Consider the following 24,824-nt stretch of genomic DNA (forward strand, 5'->3'; position numbering starts at 1 on the left):
CTTTCATTCTTGTGTGGTGCTCCAGAAAAGCTCCTACGACACTGTAAAGCTCCTCCGACAACCGACGATCAAAATCTATTTATTTTCTCTGTTGTCGGTAATATTTTTTATAGTTATTTTATTTAAATTTTGTAATCATCCAAACTATTAGTGGATTGTCCAACGAAAGCACTCGACGAGTGTGGGCCTTGGAGTAGGAGTCGTCGAAGGCTTCGAACCAAGTAAAAAACTACTTGTATTAGCGCTTGGTTTTTTCCTTCTCCATATTCTTTATTCCGCTACGTAACTCATTTTAATTCAAAATTTTCGATGATCGCTATTCACCCCCCTTCTAGTGACCTTACAATCCTACAAGTGGTATCAGAGTGAGGTCACTCTGATTTGATGAAACCCTCCAAATTTTTTCTTCATTGAAAAATTCTCATTTTTTCCATTTTTAAATTTTCACCGTTGGTAAGAATAGGCAAAATATCTCATTTGGTAAAATTTGTCATAATATTTTATTATTATTATATTATTATATTATTATTATTTTATTAATTTTTTCAAAATTGGCGAAACATCCTCATTTCTTTATCTTCCACGTTACTTACCCCAAGATAAAATCTTGGAAATTGCTTTTGTCTATATTTTTTGCAAGTATACCAATGTCTCATCAACAAGGAAAAAGCATCCACGAACCACCTCCATATGAGATGTACAAGAGACACGAATTCAATCTGTGGAGGATGTAGATGGAAAGATTCAACCTTATGAATGACTTTGGTGATGGCATGACACTGAGACGATCAATCCAAAACACAGAAGCCAACAAAAAGGTAATAAATTCAATTATAAAATTATTACCTAATGAAATCACATGCAGAATTGGAGAACACCAAGATGCCTATGAGTTCTGGACTCGTCTGACCAAGCTTCACGAGTAGTTGATGGAGCTAGAGGATCAAGTCAAAAGTGAATCCAAACTCAAGTCCAACTCAACAGAAAAGCCTACTCAATTAGCGCTTGAGCTAAGCCCAATTTACCAAAATACTCCTAAGTAGTGATTTACATAATATACATGATAAATTAGATATTATTTTTTGTAATAAATTAGATAATGTTTTGCATGACAAATTATATTTAAAAATTTTAAATAAAACAAAAATTTTAATTAATAATTCAGAAAATAAAACTATTAATTTTTTAAAAAATAATTATTTTAGAAAATTATGAAACTTTAGATCTAATAAATTTAACAAATTCAAATTTAAATAAAGTAATTAATAATAATTTAATTAAATTCAAACCTTAATATAAACTTAAAACCTAAAGATAAAATTAATATATTTCTTAATAAAGTATTTTGTAATCTAGATCTATAAATTTCTACCCAAAATAATAATTTAAATATCAAAGATAATTCAATTAATTCAAAATTAAATAAAAATTTAAATTGTAAGGATAAATCTATAGATAGAATTAATTTAATAAAACCAAAACTAAATTATACTAATTTAAAATCAATAAATAATAAAAAGCCAAATATTAAAGATAAATCTTTAAAGAAAAATAATTTAACTAATTTAAAATTAAAAAATAGTAAAAATTTAAATATTAAATATAATCAATTAAACAAAGATAATTCAAATAATTTAATATATTTAAAATTAAAAGACAATTTAATTTTTAAGGACAATCTAACCAACTTAATTAATTCAAAATTAAAAACTAAAATTAAACGTAAATTACAAATAATTAAACCTTGGCTAAAACTTAATTAATTTTAATTAAAACATAACTAAAGTTCAATAATTCAAGGGGAGACATTAAATTAGTTGGTACCTTTAAAACAATAGTTACTCGGCTATGTAATTAATGATTAATTTAATTAAGGACAAAAGTTTAATTTGGCAAACAATATTGGAGAAGTTTTGGATGATAGTAGGTTAGGGAAACTCTATCTATGAATGTCTAGGAAAATATGACTTCGACTTGGTGCATTTGACTTAGTGGAACTAACTAAAGGTGCCCCTTACCAATCATAGCTGTAGAACCGTTAATTTCGGTTGGGCCTGTAGGATTGGCCCACCCCGCCAAACAATTTAAGTGGGTTGGGTTAGAATTTTATCAACCCAAGCCTGCCGTGGGTCGACCCGCTTAGGCACGCGACTAGGGCTGTAAATGAACCAAGCGTTCGTGAACAAGCTTGGTGTTTGGCTTGGTAAGAGCTTGTTTATGTTCGTTCATTATACATAAGATTAATTAAACAAACAAGCTTGAACAGCTCGTTAAGCTAAACAAACAAGCTTGAACACATATGTGTTCAGCTCGTTAACGTTCGTGAACAATGTTCATGAACAACGTTCGTGAACAATGTTCATGAACAACATTCGTGAATAATGTTCATGAATCATATTTATTAATAAAACTTTTTTCAATATGTTAAATAAATAATAAAATAAAATAAAATAAATAAATTTAAATTATCAATCTTAATAACCAATCAAACAATTAAAAGTTTCAAACAAGCTTGAATTGAGAGCTTGATAATATCTAAAGGAACCAAGCTCAAGCTAAGTTCGAACCAAGCTCAAGCCAAACTTGAATTGAGAGCTTGATAACATCTAAATGAACCAAGCTCAAGCTCATAAAAAATAAACCAAGCCAAGCTTGAACACTCATTTCAAAATCTTGGTTCATTTTAAGCTTGGCTCGACTCAGCTTGGTTATCTTATCAAACAAGCTTGAACACCTCAAAGCTCGGCTCAGCTCAGCTCGGCTCGACTCGTTTATAGCCCTACACGCGACTGGTGCGAGTCGTCCCACAATGGGCTTGGGTTGACCCTTGGGTTGACAAACACACGTAAACCAAGTTTTATGTCAATTTATTATCTTTCTTTGTTATAATTCTAAAATAAAAATAGTACTTTTCATCCCACATAAGTACTATTTTGTGTTTATTTATATTTAAAATATATGTTTATGGATACATTTGATTGGTAAATCTTTTCGAAATAAAATATTAAAGATATAAAATATTTATAATTTTTTAAAAAAAATTTGATGGGCCCGCGGGTTGGCCTGCCAAACCTGCAACCCGCCTTGAATTGGGTTGGGTTTGAAATTTAACAACCCGCCAAGTTGACGGGTTAGCCCGCCTTGCCCTGCCAAATGGTTGGCCCACCACGGGTCGCCCTGCCCCACCACGGGTTGGCCCGTCTGACAGCTATACTTAGCTGGTTAGACCAAGGTTTTGTACTAAGTTCAGTAGACAAAACTATTTAGAAAATTTTGAAAATATGATTACTTTAATGATGTCCAGGTGACTTACCATAATTTAGAAGTTTATCCAAAAGATGTCTATTTGTTGAACCCAAAGTTAAACTTGAATATAATGTTGGTGTGGTTAGCACTAACGGTCTAACCCAGGTTTTGATGAATGACAAAACAGGTTAAGTTAGTTTTGTTGTTAATCTAACACTCTGACCTAGTGTGCAGGAGAAGCACAGACAGGTCGACGGGCTGACCGGATGTCTAGCACAAAGCCCAGCTAGGTCAACGGGTCGACCGGATAGCTGGCACGAAGTCCAAACGGGTCAACGGGCTGACCGGACGTTTGGCATGAAGTCCAGCTAGGTTGACGGGTTGACCGGATAGCTGGCGAGAAGTCTAGACGGGTCGAAGGGTTAACCGGACGTCTGGAAGGTAAGTAAAGGTAAGTCACTGGAGGGGAGTGGCTGTAAGGGTGCGTTCCCAGGAAGGGAACTTAGGCGTCGATTGAACTTAGATCCATTTCGGAAATCTAAGTTGAGATCGTGACTAGATTCCGGTCTCGGAAAGATGGAATCTAAGTCATACTCATTTCTATTAAACAATGAATTGTGCTAATAATCTATTTTACAGGGTATAATTGCCTCGGACTAACGTGTTTCTTGCAGGAATGTGTCTGTTGGAAAACATGGGCCCGAGCGCTCAGGAGGTACCCCGGCGCCCGGAGGAAAAATTTTATCCCCTTCGTGTCAACGCCACATGGAGGCTCCTGGTTGGGTCAGCTACGTCACACCGGGGCGCCCTGAAGGTTCCAGGCGCCCCAAACCTCCTATATAAGGAAGGTCAAGGCTAAAGCTCCAGAACAACTAAGAATTCGCTCTCCTGTGCTCCTGCGACGCTACGAAGCTCCGACAAACGCGCTATTTCTCTTTTGGTCTCTTACTTTGTCGGTATTGCTTTAATTTTTCATTGACATTTCTCTGTACTTAGTTTGTAATAACTTTCGAACTACTAGTGAATTGCCCATCGAAAGCACCCTTGTGTGCGGGCCTTGGAGTAGGAGTCGACACAGGCTCTGAACTAAGTAAAAAGACCAGTGTTAGCATTATTTTTACGTTTCCGCTGCGTACTTTACTCGACAATTTTTTTGTTATCGATATTCACCTCCTCTCTCTATCGATTCCTCACAATCCAACAAGTGGTATTAGAGTAGGTACCGTTCTGACTTGGTGCAACCACCAGTCAGACAAGGGGGTTACATTTCTTTCCTTTTTTTTCTTCCGGATTTTCAGTTTTTTTTCGCATAATTCCAAACTGGTATCATTACTTTTTTGGAAAGTTTTTTTCGTTGCAATTAAATCTAAATTGGTGCAATACCAATTTGATTTTTTTTCTTAATTCTTCCCGCACTATTAATCTAAGACCAAGTCTTGGGATTGTGTTTGTTGTTGCTTTATTGTGTGCAGGGTCATCATGTCTCAGATCGAAGGTTTCAGTACGGTGCGTCCTCCCCTATTCAACGGAGGCGACTTTTCGTATTGGAAGAAAAGGATTGAGGTTTACTTGAAGACGGATTTCGACCAGTGGCTCAGCATCACGAGAGCCTACAAAACACCCGTTGACAGCTCCGGGGTTCCGCTAGACCCGGAACAGTGGACTTTGGACTAGAAGAAGAAAACATCAACGGAGAATAAAGCGATCAACACGTTGCAATGCGGACTGACAAGAGAAGAGCTAAACCGGGTAGGACCGCACCAGAACGCTAAAGAGCTATGGGACAAGTTGATCGAGCTGCACGAAGGGACAAGTGACGCAAAGGTAACGAAACGAGATTTACTATTAAATAGAATATTTAATATAAAAATGCAGGAAGGAGAAACGACGAGTCAACTTCACGCGAGGATCAAGGGCATCCTCAACGGGCTCCACGCGATAGGCCACCAAATGGATAACAGAGACTTGATAAGGTACGCGTTAAACGCATTTTCACGCAATAGTTTGTGGGCATCCATCGTGGATGCTTACAAAATTTCTAAAAACTTATCTAAACTAAAATTAGATGAACTTTTTTGTGAATTAGAACTACATAAACAAACTAATGCCAAACTTGAGAAAGATGTTGCTTTTATTACAGGAACATCAAAAGAAAAAGCCAGAACCAAACCGGAACCTGAAGTTGAGTCTGACCAAGACTCAGACGATGAAGAATACCTGTTGAACCTAGTAAGAAAGATGTTCACCAAGAGAAAGAAGAACTTCACTAAAAGGGACCTGCAGAAGATCAACTCCGGCAACAAGAAGACAAATGCCACGTGTCTTGGATGCAACAAAGGGGCATTACAAGAATGATTGCCCAAATATAAAGAAAAAGAAATCCCTCAAAGCAACGTGGGACGACTCATCTTCGGAAGAATCGGAGAGCGGTGAACCAAAAGAACCAGAGTTATCTCGCTAATGGCCTACGAAGCTGAATCGGAAGACGGGTCCGAACCCGAATCAAGCCACGAGTCCGTACTCGTTTCTGAAGGTTCCAAAGAGGTATACTTTAATTTGAACAAAAAGTTTTTTAAAATTATTTCATGTTTAAATAATAAATTAATGAAAATTGAAAAAGAAAATAAATTGCTCCTTGAGGAAAATCAAAACCTCAAGGAACAAATCACAAATAAAAAACCAACTCAAGATCTAACACTTGAAGAGGAGAATTCATCATTAAAATTAGAAATTAACAATTTAAAAAGTATGTTAGAAAAATTTACTACAAGATCAAAAAATTTAGACTTAATCTTAAATAATCAAAAAGCAAGTTACAACAAAATCGAACTTGGCTATAAGTCAAGTTCAAATAAAACATTTAATTCATTAATAACCCAACACAAACCAACAAGAAAAACTTGGGTTCCGAAAGCGTGCTTAACCATGCAAGTAGGACTTAACGAATATTACATACCTAAAAATAAAATATATTACATAAAGTCAAATAAACCAAATCAAAAACTAGAATACAAACCTAGACAAAAAAAACTCAAAATCTAAATATTCTAAAACTCACCAAAACTTAGACTATCATCAAGTAAATTATAACTATAAAAGAAATAGACATAAACCTAGAATGAAAAATTAAAAAGGACAATAATTCAGGGAGAGACTCCAAAATAGTTGGCACCTCCAAAACTAACATACCCGGAAGGGTAACCCGAACCAATCTACCCGACAGAGTACTTAGGACCAATTAGGAAGGGGACTAAAGTTTAACTTGAAAAATGATACTGGTAAACTTTTGGATGATAGTATGTTAGGGAAACTTAGTCTATGCATGTCTATAAAGATATGGCTACGACCTGGTGCATTTGGCTAAGTAGAATTGACCGAAGCTACCCTTTATGGATCCTAACTAGTTAGACCAAGGTTTTGTATTAAGTCCAGTGGATAGGACTGTTTGGAAAATCTCGTTTTCATCATTTGCGATCCAAGTCTAAACCACTAAATAGTCCTATCCACTGGACTTAGTACAAAACCTTGGTCTAACTGGTTAGGATCCATAAAGGGTAGCAGTCGATTCACTACCTAAATGCGCGGTCAGCCATATCTTTCTGGACATGCATGAATAAGCTTCCTAACGTGCTATCATCCAAAATTCACCGAGCCATTTCGGGTTAAACTTGAGTCCCTTCCTGTGGTCCTAAGCTACTGTCGGTGAGTTAGTTTGGAGTGAGGTGCCGATTCGGAGCCTCCTAATTATTGTCCTTAATTTTTCGTTAGATGATAATTATAATTATGCTCGATGATAGTCTAACGATATATTTTTAAGAGTTATATTTTAGATTTTCTGATATTTTACAGTTTTGATGTTTATTATTTATGTAATGATATTTTTTTTTAGGTATGTGTTACTGTCTAGCACATGGTTAACACGCCTTTGAAAGCTTATAGCCAAGTTTGTTTTTGGTTGATTATTTGAGAGTAATTCTTGAACTTTTCTTTATAACTTTATTTCAAGTAATTACTTCCAAATTGTTAAAACTTGTGGTTTTTTTTTATGTTGTAGTTTTTTTGAAATTCCTCAAGTGTTAGATCTTAATTTTCCTTTTCAATTACATTAATTTATTCATTTAAACTATTTGAAATAATTTTAAAAACTTTTTGTTCAAATTAAAGTATTAGGAACCTTCTAAGGAAAGTGTGCATCGATGTACCTTCTTTTCATTGTTATTTCTTTGATCACTGACAATTTTCATGTCTATCGTAGTGTTTGAATCTTCTTTTAGTGCAGGTTACAAGCACTTAGCCACGACTCGACAATGCTTGAAGGAAGATTTCTTAAGTTTCTTCTTGAAGGGTTGATTAAGTGTAACGGTGTGTCTTCAAGTTTTAATTTAGTCCTTCGTGTTTCGGCTTGTTCTTCTTTTCCTTGGAGGAACCTGCAAACAAAGCTATACCTTTCTCGGATCTAGCATTAGTTTGTTTGTGTAGTTCTAATTCACAAAAAAGTTCATTTAATTTTAGTTTAGATAAGTTTTTAGAAATTTTGTAGGCATCCACGATGGATGCCCACAAACTATTGCGTGGAAATACGTTTAACGCGTACCTTATCAAGTCTCTGTTATCCATTTGGTGGCCTATCGCGTGGAGCCCGTTGAGGATGTCCTTGATCCTCGCGTGAAGCTAACTTGTCGTTTCTCCTTCCTACATTTTTATATTAAATATTCTATTTAATAGTAAATCTTATTTCATTACCTTTGCGTCACTTGTCCCTTCGTGCAGCTCGATCAACTTGTCCCATAACTCTTTAGCGTTCTAGTGCGGTCCTACCCGGTTCATCTCTTCTCTTGTCAGTCCGCATTGCAACGTGTTGATCGCTTTATTCTCCGTTGACGCTTTCTTCTTCAAGTCCAAAGTCCATTGTTCCGGGTCTAGCGGAACCCCGGAGCTGTCAACGGGTGTTTTGTAGGCTCTCGTGATGCTGAGCCACTGGTTGAAATCCGTCTTCAAGTAAACCTCCATCCTTTTCTTCCAGTACGGAAAGTGGTCTCCGTTGAATAGGGGAGGGCGCACCATATTGAAACCTTCGATCTGAGACATGATGACCCTGCACATAATAAAGCAGCAACAAACACAATCCCAAGACTTGATCTTGGATTAGTATTATAGAAAAAAAAGGAAAGAAATGTAACCTTGTCTGACTGGTGGTCCGTCGAATCGTCCTCTCTCTAATACCACTTGTTGGATTGTGAGGAATCGATAGAGGAGGTGAATATCGATAACAAAAATTGTCGAGTAAAGTCCTACTCCAAGGCCCGCACACAAGGGTGCTTTCGATGGGCAATTCACTAGCAGTTCGAAAGTTATTACAAACTAAGTACAGAGAAATGCCAATGAAAAATTAAAGCAATACCGACAAAGTATAGACCAAAAGAGAAACAGCGCGTTTGTCGGAGCTTCGTAGCGTCGCAGGAGCACAGGAGAGCGAATTCTTAGTTGTTCTAGAGCTTCAGCCTTGACCTTCCTTATATAGGAGGTTCGGAGGCGCCTGGAACCTTCAGGGCACCCCGGTGTGAAGTAACTGACCCAACCAGGAGCCTCCATGTGGCGTTGACAAGAAGGGGATAAAATTTTGCCTCCGGGCGCCCGGACCTTCGGGCGCCTGGGTATCTCCCGGGCGCTCGGACCCACGTTTTCCAGCAGACACCTTCCTGCAAGAAACACGTTAGTCCGAGGCAATTATACCCTGTAAAACAGATTATTAGCATAATTCAATGTTTAACAGAAATGAGTATGACTTAGATTCCGTCTTTCCGAGACTGGAATTTAGTCACGATCTCAACTTAGATTTCTGAAATGGATCTAAGTTGGATCGGCACCTAGATTCCCTTTCCGGGAACGCATCCTCACAGCCACTCCCCTCCAGTGACTTACCTTTACTTACCTGCCAAACGCCCGGTCAGCCCTTCGACCCGTCTGGACTTCTCGTCAGCTATCCGATCAACCCGTCGACCTAGCTGGACTTCGTGCCAAACGTCCGGTCAGCCCGTCGACCCGTTTGGACTTCGTGCCAGCTATCCGGTCGACCCGTTGACCTAGTTTGGCTTTGTGCCAGACATCTGGTCAGCCCGTTGACCTGTCTGGGCTTCTCCTGCACACTCGGTTAGAGTGTTAGATTAACAACAAAACTAACTAACCTGTTTTGTCATTCATCAAAACCTGGGTTAGACCGTTAGTGCTAACCGCACCAATAGTGCGTACTCTTAATCATGATATAATAACAAGCACGTATACTTAATATTTGTTTCTTTAATTTATCAAAGAGTGTGATTTAGCTCGTTAAATCAATAGGCCCGATAAGTTGAGAAATGATATTGTTTATATGATGTGTTGTTGATTATAGAATGAAACTGTCCTAGTAATCTAGGTTGATGATGTCCCCTTGAGGAGCTCATAAGGATCGTCATGTAAACCCTGCAGGTGGACCTAGTCTGGCATGACAATGAAGTTGAGTGGTATTACTCTTGGAGCTAGATATTAATTAAGTGAGTTGTCAGTGACTTATTTAATTAGTGGGCATTTAATATCTTAAACACAGGGAGATTAATGCACTCATAATAAGAATGAGTCCATAATGTAATTTGGGATTGGTGCGGTAGTTCAATAATAACTCTTTAGTGGTATGAGTTATTGTTGATAATCTTGAGTTGGGTGTTCGGGGCGAACACAGGAAGCTCAAGCTCATCGGGAGACCAAAACTAATTTCTCCTCTCGGTCCCTGTTGTAGCCTCTATAAAATCTTGTATCCACTAAGTCCATTTCTTATCCAAGTAATGGGCTGGACACAACCTTGGTTGGAGCAAGGGGGTCGGCCAAGTATAGGCTTGGAGCCCAAGAAGTGGCCGGCCAAATCATGCTTGGTGTCCAAGCATGGGGTCAGCCACATAGGATTAAAGGAGATTTTAATTTTTATTAAAATTTTTCCTTTTATAGCCATTCATGAAAGGGATTTAAAAGAGAAATTTTATTGTTAAAATTTCCTTTTATAGTCATCCTCATGGTTTTAAAAAAGAGAGTTTTCGATTTTAAAATCTTTCCTTTTATAGCTATCTACAAAAGATTAAAGAGAGATTTTAATTTTATTAAAATCTTTCCTTATTTGTAGTTGTCTATAATGTTTAAAAGAAAGATTTTAATTTTTGATAAAAACTTTCCTTTTATGTAACCATGATTTAAAAAAGAGAAGTTTTATTTAATCTTTCCTTTTTTTAGTTATCTACATGTTTTAAAAGAGAGATTAATTTTTAAAACTTTCCTTTATTGTCATGTACAATAGGAAATTTAAAAAGAGATATTTTAATTGTTATTAAAATTTTCTCTTTTAGAGGGAGGCCACAAATAAGGAAGTTTTAATTATGTTTAAAACTTTCCCTTTTATAAACATCATGGTTTAAAAGGAAGCTTTAATTTTTTTTGTTGTAATTTTTTTTCCTTTTTAGTATACCATGATGTGGCCGGCCATAAGAAGATTAAAAAGGAAGTTTTAATTAAACTTTCCTTTTTTTACCAAAACTAAAGATTATAAAAGAATGGGAGAGGGTGCCTCATGTACTAGACAACCTATTCTTATTCCCTCTCTATTTCCTTGGTGGCCGACCATGCTCCCTTCCTTTCTTCTTTCTTGTAGTTGGCGGCACCACCTTCATCTTGTCACCTCTTTTGCCTCCTTAGGGATGGCGGCATCGAGGGTTGCTATATCCTTGTGGTCGGTCGCTTGGAGAGGAAGAAGAAGAAGAGGAGAAGCACTTGGTGGCCGGTTGCTTGAAGGAGAAGAAGAAGAAGGAAATTTCCTATTTTGGCATCCCTTGATGGCTCAAGAGTCTTGGGGAAGAAGAAGTGGTCCTGGTGGAATTCATCTTGGTAGATCGTCGCCCACACGACGTCCAAAAGGAGGTGAGGAATACAACAGAAGATCAAGAGGTCTTTAGCTACAAAGAAAGGTATAACTAATTGTCTTATTCTGCATCATACTAGTTTTCTTTGTATGAATTTTGAAATACTAAACACAAGAGGCTATCGGTTTTAGGCAATCGATTTTATGTTTCGATTTTGTGTTTCTTTTATTTTTCGATCTTGTGATTCGATTGTTCTTAGTGGTTAAACCTAGGGTTACTATAAGTGGATTAAATATTGAATTTCGTTGAAAAACTTTGTCTAGGAAGTGGTGGATGATCTCATATCCAAGAAGACCTAGTGCCTCGCCATGTTTAACCTGGAAGCTGATCTTTGAAATAAATATTTAATCAACTTTGTAACATGGGTGGATTTGGATTAATAATGTTAAGCATCGTTTGTGATCCAAGTCTAAACCTCTAAGAACAGATAAGTTGAACTTGGAATCAATAATGTTAAGTTCTGTTTGCGATTCCAAGTTTAATTTCTAAAGAACACAATAGGTTGTTAGGAAAGGTTCGACACTTATACAAAATTTTTGTACAGTGGAACCAATATGATATTCCAAGTAGCAACCAACAATTGGTATCAAAACTTTGTTTTAGCCTCTGTGTGTTTGGTTTTCAGTTTAATTATGCACATGCTATACATAATTTAGGCATGATAATGGTAGGATATGAAAATAGATTGACTATGTGGTTGCATGTATCCTAGATCTAACTATTATGGTCATAATGTGTTTATGTGTGATTGGACCCTTGGGCATGTCAAGGGCATTTTGTGTGTGTGCGCATTATTATAATATTAAATACAACAGGAGTTGTATTAGTTATTAGGATTTTACATTTTTGTTCAATCTAGATTACATGTACATTCTCTTGTCGAAAATAGGATCAATAAATGTAAAATTTTATTTTTTTGTCGTGGATCATATCTTTGCGAGGTGTGGTGCTATTGAAGGACCATAGGCGTAGCAGAAAAGGAAGTTCGATGGACATGACGACATGAGCCCTAGGACTGGCGGCTAGCGTTGACGGCTGCTAGGGCTGTTGGCACACGAAGGACAGTGATGGAAGGGGCCATAATAGTTGGAAATTTATTTTTCCATATTTATTACTTTTATTTACTGTGATGTGTGTATGTGTGCTTGCATGATAAAATTCCTCATTTTAAATAACTAAGTGGGAGAGGGATTTTAAATAAATTTCACGGTCTCCATTATTAGTTTGTAAGTGATGCAAACAAACTTGCGCGTTGTCTCTGAGTGCCTTCCTCCACATTGGATGAGTTTGTTTGCGGATCACTAGATCAAACTTCCTATGGATGATTATAGGAAATTATTTAGGATGTGTGTGATCTTCTCCAACTGAAGGGGCACAATCCTATATAGTGGACTTAGTATCAAGTAATGGTATACACTTAGGCACATTTAGAGTCACTACTATTATTTGTGTGACCGAAGAAAATAATCAACTATTAATTTGTCATAAAGCTAGGTGAAATCTCCTCTTACAAATGTTTGAATTTGTATACGTCCACACTATCGTGACATACAGAATTCACGGTGTTTGAGGTAATAAAGTTAGGTTGACAAGATAATTAATGGGTAAGACCCTCCTCTTACAAATGTTTGAATTTGTAAACGTCCACACTATCGTGGCATACAAAATTCACGGTGTTTGAGGTGTTGGTGAATTTAAATGATATTGTTTTGAGGAATCAATATTATTTTAAATTCTAAAGTTTTGACCAAATATTTGATCGAAGACAGACCAACTATTAATTTTATTTGTCATAAAGATAAATTGACAAGATAATAAAATTAATGGATAAAATCTCCTCCTACAAATGTTTAAATTTATATACGTCCATACTAATGTGGCATACAAAATTCACAGGAATTTTGAGGTGTTGGTCTTGACCAAATATTATTGTGATTCTTAGGATTTCAAATAGTTTTCAATCCTCTTATAGGACAAACTGACTAGTCCCAAATTACATTGATTGGAAACAAAACTTGGACATTGTAAACTATAAGGACTGACCTATCAAAAATGAGAACAAAATAGGTGTATCTTATTCATTAGTTGTTAAAACATGTTTAGTGGTGTTATCTACCGGTACCTAGTGTGTAGAAACGGGAGCTACTGATCATGTCTGCAATTCATTGCAAGGGTTTGAAGAAACCCGACAATTATATAAAGGAGAAATCATCATATACATGGGCAATGCTACGAAAGTGGTAATTGTTGTAGTGGGAGAATTTAATTTTATGAATAAAAAAATTGATTTTGAGAAATTGCCTTTATGTACAAAGTTTTTAGAAAGAATTTGATTTCAGTTTCTAAAACTTTTATGAATGGATATTCTATTTCTTTTGATGGCAAAGTAGTTGTCAAGAAAAATAGGGAAGTTATATGTTCTGGTACATTGATCGGCAATTTGTTCAATAACTCCCACGATGCAACAAATGGTAATTAATAACACATCTTCTAATTCTAATGAGAGAAAGTAGCCTTCGAAAATGAACCAAACATATCTTTGGCATCTAAGGCTAGGTCATATTAACTTGAGTAGGATTCAAAGGTTAATAGCTGATGGACTTTTAGGTTCATTAGTGGTGGAAAATTTTTCAACCTACGAATATTACTTGGAAGGAAAAATGATCAAGAGATCTTATAAAGGGGTAAAGAGCCAAAGATGTGTTAGAATTGGTTCATTCTAATTTGTGTGGTCCTATGACTATCCAGGTGAGAGGTGGTTTCGAATATTTTGTCTCTTTTAGATGACTATTCGAAATATGAGTACATTTACTTGATGCGTTGCAAGTTTGAGTGTTTTGATTAGTTCAAACAGTACAAGATTGATGTGGAGAAACATCATGGTAAAAGTATCAAGACACTACGATCTGATCGTGGTGGCAAGTACCTCTCAGGATAGTTTAGGAATTACTTATCAGAAGTTGGGATTCAATCCTAATTGTCTGCACCTGGTACCCCCCAACAGAATGGTGTAGTGGAACGAAGGAATATGACTCTTATGGGAATGATTAGATCGATGATGAGTTATTCAAAATTACCAAATTCATTTTGGGGATATACTCTGGAAACAACAACGTACATTCTGAATACGGTACCTTCTAAGTCAGTACCCTCTACTCCCATAGAATTGTGGAATGGGCGTAAGCCTAGTCTGAAGCATATTTGGATTTGGGGTAGTCCAACACATGTGATGAAGGGAGGCATTGATAAGTTGGAATCACGTACAGAAGTTCGCTTGTTTGTGGGTTATCCTAAAGGATCGAAAGGTGATTTATTTTATAGTTCTAAAGATCAGAAGGTCATTGTTAACACCAATGCCCGATTTTAGAAGAGGACTATGTAATGAACCACAAGCCCATGAGTAAAGTTGTTCTTGAGGAAATAAAAGAGGATACGTCTAATCTAGTACCAACAGTACAAGATGAGATATCACAAGAAACTGCAACATATGTCACAAATGCTGCACAATTACATACAGTACATCATTGTAGTGGGAGGGTTGTTAGGCAACCTGAAAGATTCATGTTTTAGGAGAGTCTTCGGACTTGATCCCTGGTGAACATGAATCTGATCCCCGGACATGTGACGAAGCACTTCAAGATAAAGATGCAACATCTTGACAAAGAGCAATGAATACAGAAATAGAATCTATGTATTCTAACAAAGTCTAGGAGCTTGTAGAATGCAAATGGATCTACAAAAGGAAAAGAAGGACAGACGGGAAGGTGAAAACCTTCAATGCAAGGCTTGTTGCGAAGAGATATACTCAGAAAGAGGGAATCGATTATGAGAAAATCTTTTCGCCAGTAGCTATGCTTAAGTCTATCCGGATACTCTTATCTATTGCTGCTCATATGGATTATGAGGTTTGGCAAATGGATGTCAAGACAGCTTTCCTTAACGTAAGTCTTGAAGAAAACATCCATATGAAGCAACCAGAGGGGTTTATTGTAAAGGGCAAAGAGCATCTAGTATGTAAGCTCAATCGGTTTATTTATGGACTGAAGCAAGCTTCAAGGTCTTGGAACATCCGGTTTAATGAAGTTATCCAGTCTTATGGATTCATTCAGTGTCTGGATGAGTCTTGTGTATACAAGAAGAGTGACGGAAACGTGGTGATATTTCTTGTACTATACGTAGATGACATTTTGTTAGTTGGCAACAATATCAAAGTGTTGTCAGAAGTAAGGGTATGGTTGTCCAAGAAATTTGATATGAAGAACTTGGGAGAATGCAGACATATTCTTGGGATCAAAGTAATAAGGGATCGTAAGAAAAGAATATTATGACTATCCCAAGCTTCATATATTGATACTATCCTAACTTGTTTTAGCATGCGAAACTCCAAGAAAGGTTTTCTACCTTTTAGGCATGGAGTATCTTTATCTAAAGAGATGTCTCCTATGACATCAAAAGAGATAGAGGAAATGAAGGCAGTTCCTTATGCTGTAGGAAACCTAGTGTATGCGATGCTATGTACGAGACCAGATTGTTGGTGCGGGAAGCATCCGACGATCGAACCCAAGTTTTGATAATGGCAAAGGAATCAAAGTTAAGCTTATTTGTGATCTAACATGTCTGATGGAGATTGTAGGAAAGTCATAAGTGTTCTTAGGCAAAAGTCCTAGCTGCGGTTAGGCAAGGTGAAAATCCTAAGGGATGGTAACCTTAGGTCCTAGGGGGTAGTAACCCTAGGTGGAGGAAAACCCTAAGGGGCGGCAACCTTAGGTCCTAGGGGGTGGTAACCCTAGGTGGTGAAAATCCTAAGGGGGGGTAACCTTAGGTCCTAGGGGGAGGTAACCCTAGGTGGAGAAAAATTCTAGGAGGTGGTAACCCTAGGCAGAAAGTCCAGTCGGTCTGGAGGACCGGACTAGCATCAGGTAATCTCTCCTGAGGGGAGTAGGTGAGGGCGCGTTCCCTGCAGAGGGAACAGTAGGCATCAGATCGACCTAGGGTTTCCGGTCAGAAATCTGAAGTCAGACCAGGACAGTCTGATGACTGTCGATCACTTGATTTATCATGTTTATATCTGTTCTAACTTTGTCTTGTAGGGTATGTTGTTGTTTTGGGACTAACGTGTCTTGCAGGTACAAAAGGAACAAGCTAAGTCTCGGATGAACAGTGTCTGAGGCGCCTCCATGGAGCTTGGAGGCACCTCGGGTGCAAAGATGAGTTGTCTGCACAGAGGAGTTGGAGGTGCCTCCATAGAGCTTGGAGGCGCCTTGGACTGCTTCTTGGAGGTGCCTCCATGGGGCATTGGAGGCGCCCTCAGGCGGATAAGAGGAAGCGGTGAAGGCTTATCGCAGCGATCAACTCGGGATATAATTTTGGGTCTGAGGCGCCTCCATGGGGCATTGGAGGCGCCCTTAACGCCCAATAAAAGGTAGTCTCGAGGCAACAGCAGGGGCATCACCTTCCAAGCAATCCTTACGCAACCAGCTACTGACGAGAAGTTCCGACGAAGCTATAACTTGACACTGACGACCCGGAGCTCTGAATCTACTATTTCTTATTTGTCGTCGGTATATTTTACTATTGTTGATTGTACTTAATTTGTAATCCTTTTCGAAATTATAGTTATTGCCCAACGTAAATGCTCAATGAGCGTGGGCCTTGGAGTAGGAGTCGTCACAGGCTCCGAACCAAGTAAATACCTTGTGCTTGCGTTGTGTTCTTTTATATTTTCACTACTTTAACTCGGTAGTTTTACGAATCCTAAACACGTGAAAACCACGAGCACTATTCACCCCCCTCTAGCGCGATCTCGATCCAACATAGATATCTGTTTTGCCATGGGCATGGTTAACAGATATCAAAGTAACAAGACAAGGACGTTGAACTGCCGTAAAGCATATAAAAGCACCTGAGAAGGACTAGAGATTATATGTTGGTTTACCAAGCAGATAATTTGCTCCCTATGGGTTAAACGGATTCAGATTTCCAATCAGATAGGGAAAATAGTAAGTCAACCTTGGGGTTTTGTGTTTACTTTAAGAAGTAGAGCCATAACAATGGAGGTATGCATTTCAGACTCCACCATGGAAGCTGAGTATGTGCCAACCTCTGAGGCAGCCATAGAAACTGTATGGCTCAGAAACTTGATGATGGACTTAGATGTGATTCCTGCCCAAAAGTATTACAGTGTATTGTGATAATAGGTGGTGCAGTAGCAAACTCGAAGGAACCACGAGCCCATAAGGCAAGTAAACACATAGAGTGCAAGTACCACCCAATATGAGACATCGTATAACGAGGAGAAGTTGTTGTTGCCTAGATTGCATCAGCAGATAACCTGAATCTTTTCACTAAGACCCTCAAGGCAAGAGCTTTTGATGGGCATGTTGAGGGGATGAGAATCAGATGTATGGCAGCATATATAGCAGCATAATCTTTTAGTATAAGTGGAAGATTGTTAGGATGTATACTAAAAGCCTAGCTTTTGTATAAACATTTATGATCCGGCGGTTAGAACAGGGGACCCCCATTCTGAGGGGTCAATGCCACGCGGGAGTCAAAAGGCCAGGTGGCAGACCGGAGAAGGATGGGCCGATCTCCCGGCCGGCCGACCGGGGAATAGCCGATGGCAAAAGTCGCCCCAACAGAAGTTGGGGTTCCGACGCTCAATTGAACAGTAGCAAAGAGCCGAGCGGAAGGCCTAAGAGAAGGTGACCCAGCATATCGATGCCAACGGCAGGCCGGACGTGATGTGAGTGTCGTCTGGCCGGCGCGTAAGATGAGGGCTGGCCGGACAGACTCCCTGTCCAGCCGGCCTGCCGGACGCCCCGGCCTGTGGTCGGTAGAGAAGGACAAGAACATCTTATGACAGCTGTCAAGTCCTATGGCTAGGCCATACTCCAAGTCTGACAACGAGGTGTTCTGTTGTCCTATCGAAGACGTGCTTGGACTGTAGCAGTATGGCGTCAGGTAAGCTTTCTGACAGACACATACCGAGGTATGGGCTGCGGACACGTATACGCCTCGGTGGACGTGCAGGAGCTCTTTCACTGCTCTATATAAAGAGCCTCATACTTCGCCGGACACACGCGTAAAATACCTTTGGAGCCACTTTTTTCATTGCTTGCTTGCCTGACGTGAGCGTCGGAGGGTCGCCGCCGGGAACCCCTTCCCAGCTCGACTTCTGTGCAGGTTCGCCGGAGTTTCGTACAACTAGCCGGAGATCTACATCAGCGACTCGGAGAGCGCCACGTGCCCAGCAATGGACGAGGCTGGACGACCGCACACGGTGATGCTCTCAACGAAGGAGCTCGACGCTCTAATCAAGGCAAGAGCAGCTAAGCTCGTGGAGCAACAGAGAGAGAATGCGCAAGCCAAGCGGCTGAAGCAACAAACAACGTCAGCATCAGGTGGCCGAGCGGAGGCAATGATCCCCGAGCGGACGCCTCCCCCGAGACAATGATCCAACCGGCATTCAAGGGGGAGCACTGCCGAGCGGATGAAGATGGATTGGGACTTGGATCAACCATGAAGTGCAAATTATTTCCAGCCTTTCCGGGGCAGGGTGTATATTTTCCGTTTGGCTGTATATTTGAAATGCAGGAGGCAAAATGTTAAACGCAATTGGCATTATCTGCCGAGCGGACTATCTCCATGATGTATAAGATCCGAGCCACCGACTCGAGGGCGAAGACCCCGTGCCGAGCGGCCTGGGGTATGGTTACACGATTCAAGCTCGAGGGCGAAGACCCCATGCCGTTTGGCCCGGCGTAAAAATTATAAGAGCCAAGTCATTGAAGACGAAGACCCCTCGCCGCTCGGTAGGGCGTATGTCATCAGTGTTAAAATTAGCCGTAAAGGCCGTCGAGCTCCGACGTTAAAAATCGAGAGACGAGCCGGTGTCTATAAATCTTCCGAGCGGAAGACCGTCGAGCTCCAACGTTAAAAATCAAGAGACGAGCCGACGTCTATAAATCTGCCGAGCGGAAGACCGTCGAGCTCCGACGTTAAAAATCGAGGGCAGTAGCGTCTATAAACGTCCGGCGGAGACCGTCGAGCTCCGGCGTTAAAATCGAGAGGCAGGCGTCTATAAACGTCCGGCGGAGACCGCCGAGCTCTGACGTTAAATATCGAGACGGCGGCGTCTATAAGCGTCCGGCGAAGACCGCCGAGCTCGGCGTTAAAATCGAGGCAAGGCGTCTATAAACGTCCGGCGGAAGACCGCCGAGCTCCGGCGTTAAAATCGAGAGAGCCGGCGTCTATAAACGTCCGGCGGAAGACCGCCGAGCTCCGACGTTAAAAATTGAGAGACGAGCCGGCGTCTATAAACGTCCGGCGGAAGACCGTCGAGCCGACGTTAAAATAGACGAGGCGGCGTCTATAAACGCTCCGGCGGAAGACCGTTGAGCTCCGACGTTAAATATCGAGAGACGAGCCGGTCTATAAACTCCGGCGGAAGACCGTCGAGCTCCGACGTTAAATATCGAGGGACGAGCCGGCGTCAAACTCCGGCGGAAAACCGCCGAGCTCCGGCGTTAAAATCGAGAGGCAGGCGGTGTCTATAAACTCTGACGGAAGACCGTCGAGTTCGGCGTTAAATATCGAGGCAGGCGGCGTCTATAAACGTCCGGCGGAAGACCGTCGAACTCCGACATTAAATATCGAGGACGAGCCGGCGTCTATAAACGTCCGGCGGAGACCGCCGAGCTCCGACATTAAATATCGAGAGATGAGTAGGCGTCTATAAGCGTCGGCGGAGACCGCCGACTCCGGCGTTATATATCGAGAGAGCAGGCGGCGTCTATAAACGTCCGGCGGAAGACCGCCGAGCTCCGGCGTTAAATATCGAGGCAGTGGCGTCTATAAACCCTTGACGGAAGATCGTCGAGCTCGGCGTTAAATATCGAGGCAGGCGGGCGTCTATAAGCGTCGGCGGAAGACCGCCGAGCTCAGGAAATATCGAGAGGCGAGCCGGCGTCTATAAACGCCCGGCGGAAGACCGTCGAGCTCCGGCGTTAACTATCGAGAGCAGAGCCGGCGTCTATAAACGTCCGGCGGAAGACCGCCGAGCCGACGTTAAATATCGAGAGCGGGCAGGCGTCTATAAACCCTCCGGCGGAAGACCGCCAAGCTCCGGCGTTAAATATCGAGAGGCGAGTCGGCGTCTATAAACCCTCGGCGGAAGACCGTCGACTCCGACGTTAAATATCGAGGCAGGCAGGCGTCTATAAACGTCCGGCGGAAGACCGTCGAGCTCCGACGTTAAATATCGAGAGACGCCGGCGTCTATAAACCCTCGGCGCGGAAGACCGCCGAGCTCCGGCGTTAAATATCGAGACGTCGAGCTCGGCGTTAAATATCGAGGCAGGCGGCGTCTATAAACGTCCGAGCGGAAGACCGTCGAGCTCCGACGTTAAATATCGACAGACGAGCCGGTGTCTATAAACCCTCCGAGCGGAAGACCGTTGAGCTCCGACGTTAAATATCGAGAGACGAGCCGGCGTCTATAAACCCTCCGAGCGGAAGACCGTCGAGCTCCGACGTTAAATATCGAGAGACGAGCCGGCGTCTATAAAACCTCCGAGCGGATAGCCATCCACGTGATACATTCCGGCGGTAAGAGCCGACCGACGACAGAGCCTGTTCTTTAAGGCCAACATACGGCCGAGCGGCTCGCTTAGCGAAAATATATCGAAAACCCCTTTGAGGTAAGGTGCAAAGCAAACGATGGTTAATAAGAATTAAAGATGTGAGCACGAGTACGAGTGACGTTCGCGTGCCGAGCGGCTACGCAGTCGCATGGCGAAAGACGTTTTTTGAAGACAATCGGCTTGAGTCCATGTTAGAGTATGAAGCCGAGTGGAGGAGTTTTAAAGAACACTTTAAACATGACGAAAGAAAAATTTCTTGCCAAAACAAAAGTTGCAGGAACGGAAAGATGATCTATGTACGCCAAACGCTGGGCAAACAAAAGAAGTTACAGCAAAAATAAGTTTTGCCGAATGGCGAGGATACAAAAAAGTTGATAAAAAACACTCCTCACGCGTCAAAATCAAAAAGAGCATCAGGAATGGCGCCCATCACGGTAGCCAGATCCTCTGGGGGGATGGTCAGCTCGGCGGAAAGGTGGCCTTTAGTCTTCAAGTAATTCACCGCCGCCTTGATCGCCTCTTCGAAAGTGAGGGAAATCTTGTCGGTGAATTTCTCTCCGAAGTCATCCGAGCGGACAAATGCCTTCCTCACTTCGTCAGAGCGGGCCGACTCCCCATCCTGATACTCTTTGAGCGCGGCTTGGGAGGTATCGTTGGCGGTCTGGAGATCCTTCAAGTCTCCTTCAAATTTGAGCAGATCGGCCGAACGACCCTCCTTCTCGGTGGCCAGAAGGGCATCCAGATCCTTGACGCGTTGCTCTAGCCCTCTGATCTCCACCTTCATTAAGTCCATGTCGTCGATGGCCTTGCGCTTCCGAGTGGTCGCCGTCTTGATTTCTTTATCCTTTTGTTTGACCACAGCTTCAAGCCGAGCGACCTCGCTCGCCAAATCGGAAGCTCGTTTCCGTTCGGCTTCTAAGAGCTTTTTGCTCTTCTCTAGAGCAGCCGTGGATTGCCCTTGGTTCGCATCCGAGAGCTTGAGTTTTTTCATTTCTTCCTCCAGCTCGGCCAGTCGATTGCTGACCGCAATCTGCTCTACCCAACTCTGCGAACGAAGGCAGTTAGGCTAAATGCTAAAAGCTAAAACAAAAAATATCAGTAAAGCAGAAAGGCATACCCCGGTCGCCTGCTGCAGGTTACTGTCCCCTAGCTGACTGGGGGACATGAGCGCGACGCGTAAGCGCGCGTCTTCCCAAACTTTAGCGAGCGGACCGGTGAGGGTGATCTGTTGTTCGGGAACCGATGGCCGATCGGCGGACAGTAGGTATTCCTCCGAGGGAAATCTTAGGACAGTTTTAATCACCCTCGGGCCGCTCGAGTCATCTTGAGATGTAGCAGCATGGCCAGAGGACTCGTCGATCGGGACCGGACGGTCGCCCAGTCGTCTAAGACGACGTAGAGTTCCAGAGGGGAAAGGTTGCGCCTCAGATATGGTCGGCGGCAATTCAAGCTGAGTCGGAGTGTGCTCCGAGGAGACCGCCTCAAAAACCACATGAGCATCATCGCTCCGCTCGGAAAGCGGCTCTCCTGGTGGAGGCTGTTGAGCGGCTTGTTCTAGCCTACGGCGTTTACGAGTCACCAGAGGGATTTCATCAGCCGATCGGCCCTCCTCCTCGGCATGATCAGTAGTAGTAGGATCGAGTGCGGCGTCATCAGCGGAGATAGGGGCGGCCGGATCAGTGGGAACCATCTGAGTCCCCCCATCCCCTTCAGTTGTCGAGCCGGCCAGAACCAAATCCCGTTCGGCTACCTCTTTGTCCTTCACCGCCTCAATATTGGCGGCTTTCAGCTTGAGCTTTTCGGTTGCCTTAGCACGCCACATAACTTCAGCTGCAGAAACAAAGAATAAATCAGTTAGAACAAAAGAAAAAGAGGGATAAGAATCGCTTACTCATGCTACAAGGCAGATCAGCTTGGATGGGAGACAAGCCAAATATGTACATTACTCCAGGAAGGAGCAACTTGTCGATATCATAACGTTGGCCGACCAGCTGGTTGGCCGCATGAAGATACGCCGGATGGCTCTTGAATTTGCCAAGACCCGGTTGATTCGGCACAGCCGTCTGCCACTTCGTTCGGAAGGCCGACCGTTCGGGGAGACGCATAAAAAAGAAATGCTCCTTCCAATGCTTATTGGAGCTCGGCATGTTGGTAAATAGGATGAAACCCGACCTAGATTGAAATATGAAGGTCCCCCACTCGGATTGTTTGGGGTAGAAGAAATAGTGGAAGACTTGGGGGTCCAAGGGGATATCATTCAATTTGAAAAGGACTATCACCCCGCTCAGCAACCTAATCGAGTTCGGGACTAATTGGCCGAGCGGGAGGCGAAAGTGGTTGCATATTTTGATGATGAACGGATGTGGAGGAAAGCACAGCCCGGCCAAAAATTGATCACGGAAGAAGCAAATGGTGCCGGGCAGCGAGTCATTAGGCCGATCGGAAGGACTAGCCACAACTATCTCATGGTCAGCCGGAATTTCATACGTTCGAATGAGACGCAGTGCGTCTTCTTCATCGAATCAGCTCTCTATAGTCATATACCAGAGACTAGGAGCGCCGACTGTAGGCGTAGAAGTACTCGCCATGGTCGAAACAGAAGAGATATTGACAGAAAAACTAAAAGAAAGCAATACAAGAGGAGGGGAGGTGAAAAGGAAGGCTTACTGCACGAGAAAGATCGAGGAAAGGAAGAAGATGGCGAGCGTACCAAACAGGCGAGGAGTAAGGATCGCCGGAGCAGAAACAACAGCGGGGGGTCGAAGGTCGATGAAGAAGAAGGCGGCGGAGAGAGGGGGCCGCGAGATTTATAACATTTGCCCCGTACGGCCTTAGCCGTCCGATTCAGGTCGTGAAGAACGAGGTCATCATCCAGCCGTTCATTTCAAACGGCAGCTGTCCCATCGGAGGTGACGCCACCGCCATACCCTGACAAAAGTAAGATTGCCACGTGTCAGCAAGATACGGGTTACATTTAATGAGCGCCCTGTATCGCACGCAACGCACGTGGTTGGCAGTAGAGAAGAAGATTCAGCATAAATTCCCAGGCAATACAAGGCACGGGCAAGATACCGCCGAACGGATGAGCATCCCTGAGCCTGGCCGAGCGGACTAATGTATCGGTCATTACTTAGTCAGATCGGCAGTCCAGTCAGTCGGACTTCACCTCCTTCGACTAGACTTGAGGGGGAGGCAAGTGATCCGGCGGTTAGAACAGGGGACCCCCATTCTGAGGGGTCAATGCCACGCGGGAGTCAAAAGGCCAGGTGGCGATCTCCCGGCCGGCCGATCGGGGAATAGCCGATGGCAAAAGTCGCCCCGACAGAAGTTGGGGTTCCGACGCTCAATTGAACAGTAGCAAAGAGCCGAGCGGAAGGCCTAAGAGAAGGTGACCCAGCATATCGATGCCAATGGCAGGCCGGACGTGATGTGAGTGCCGTCCGGCCGGCGCGTAAGATGAGGGCTGGCCGGACGGACTCCCTGTCCAGCCGGCCTGTCGGACTCCCCGGCCTGTGGTCGGTAGAGAAGGACAAGAACATCTTATGACAGCTGTCAAGTCCTATGGCTAGGCCATACTCCAAGTCTGACAACGAGGTGTTCTGTTCTCCCATCGAAGACGTGCTTGGACTATAGCAGTATGACGTCAGGTAAGCTTTCTGACAGACACATACGGAGGTATGGGCTGCGGACACGTATGCGCCTCGGTGGACGTGCAGGAGCTCTTTCACTGCTCTATATAAAGAGCCTCATACTTCGTCGGACACACGCGTAAAATACCTTTGGAGCCACTTTTTTCATTGCTTGCTTGCCTGACGTGAGCGTCAGAGGGTCGCCGCCGGGAACCCCTTCCCAGCTCGACTTCTGTGCAGGTTCGCCGGAGTTTCGTACGACTAGCCGGAGATCTACATCAGCGACTCGGAGAGCGCCACGTGCCCAGCGTCCGTTGATTCAGCATTCGGACAGGATCAATTTATAAGAATAACATTGGTCA

Source organism: Zingiber officinale, chromosome 5A, assembly GCF_018446385.1.
Source record: "Zingiber officinale cultivar Zhangliang chromosome 5A, Zo_v1.1, whole genome shotgun sequence".
Classification (NCBI taxonomy): domain Eukaryota; kingdom Viridiplantae; phylum Streptophyta; class Magnoliopsida; order Zingiberales; family Zingiberaceae; genus Zingiber; species Zingiber officinale.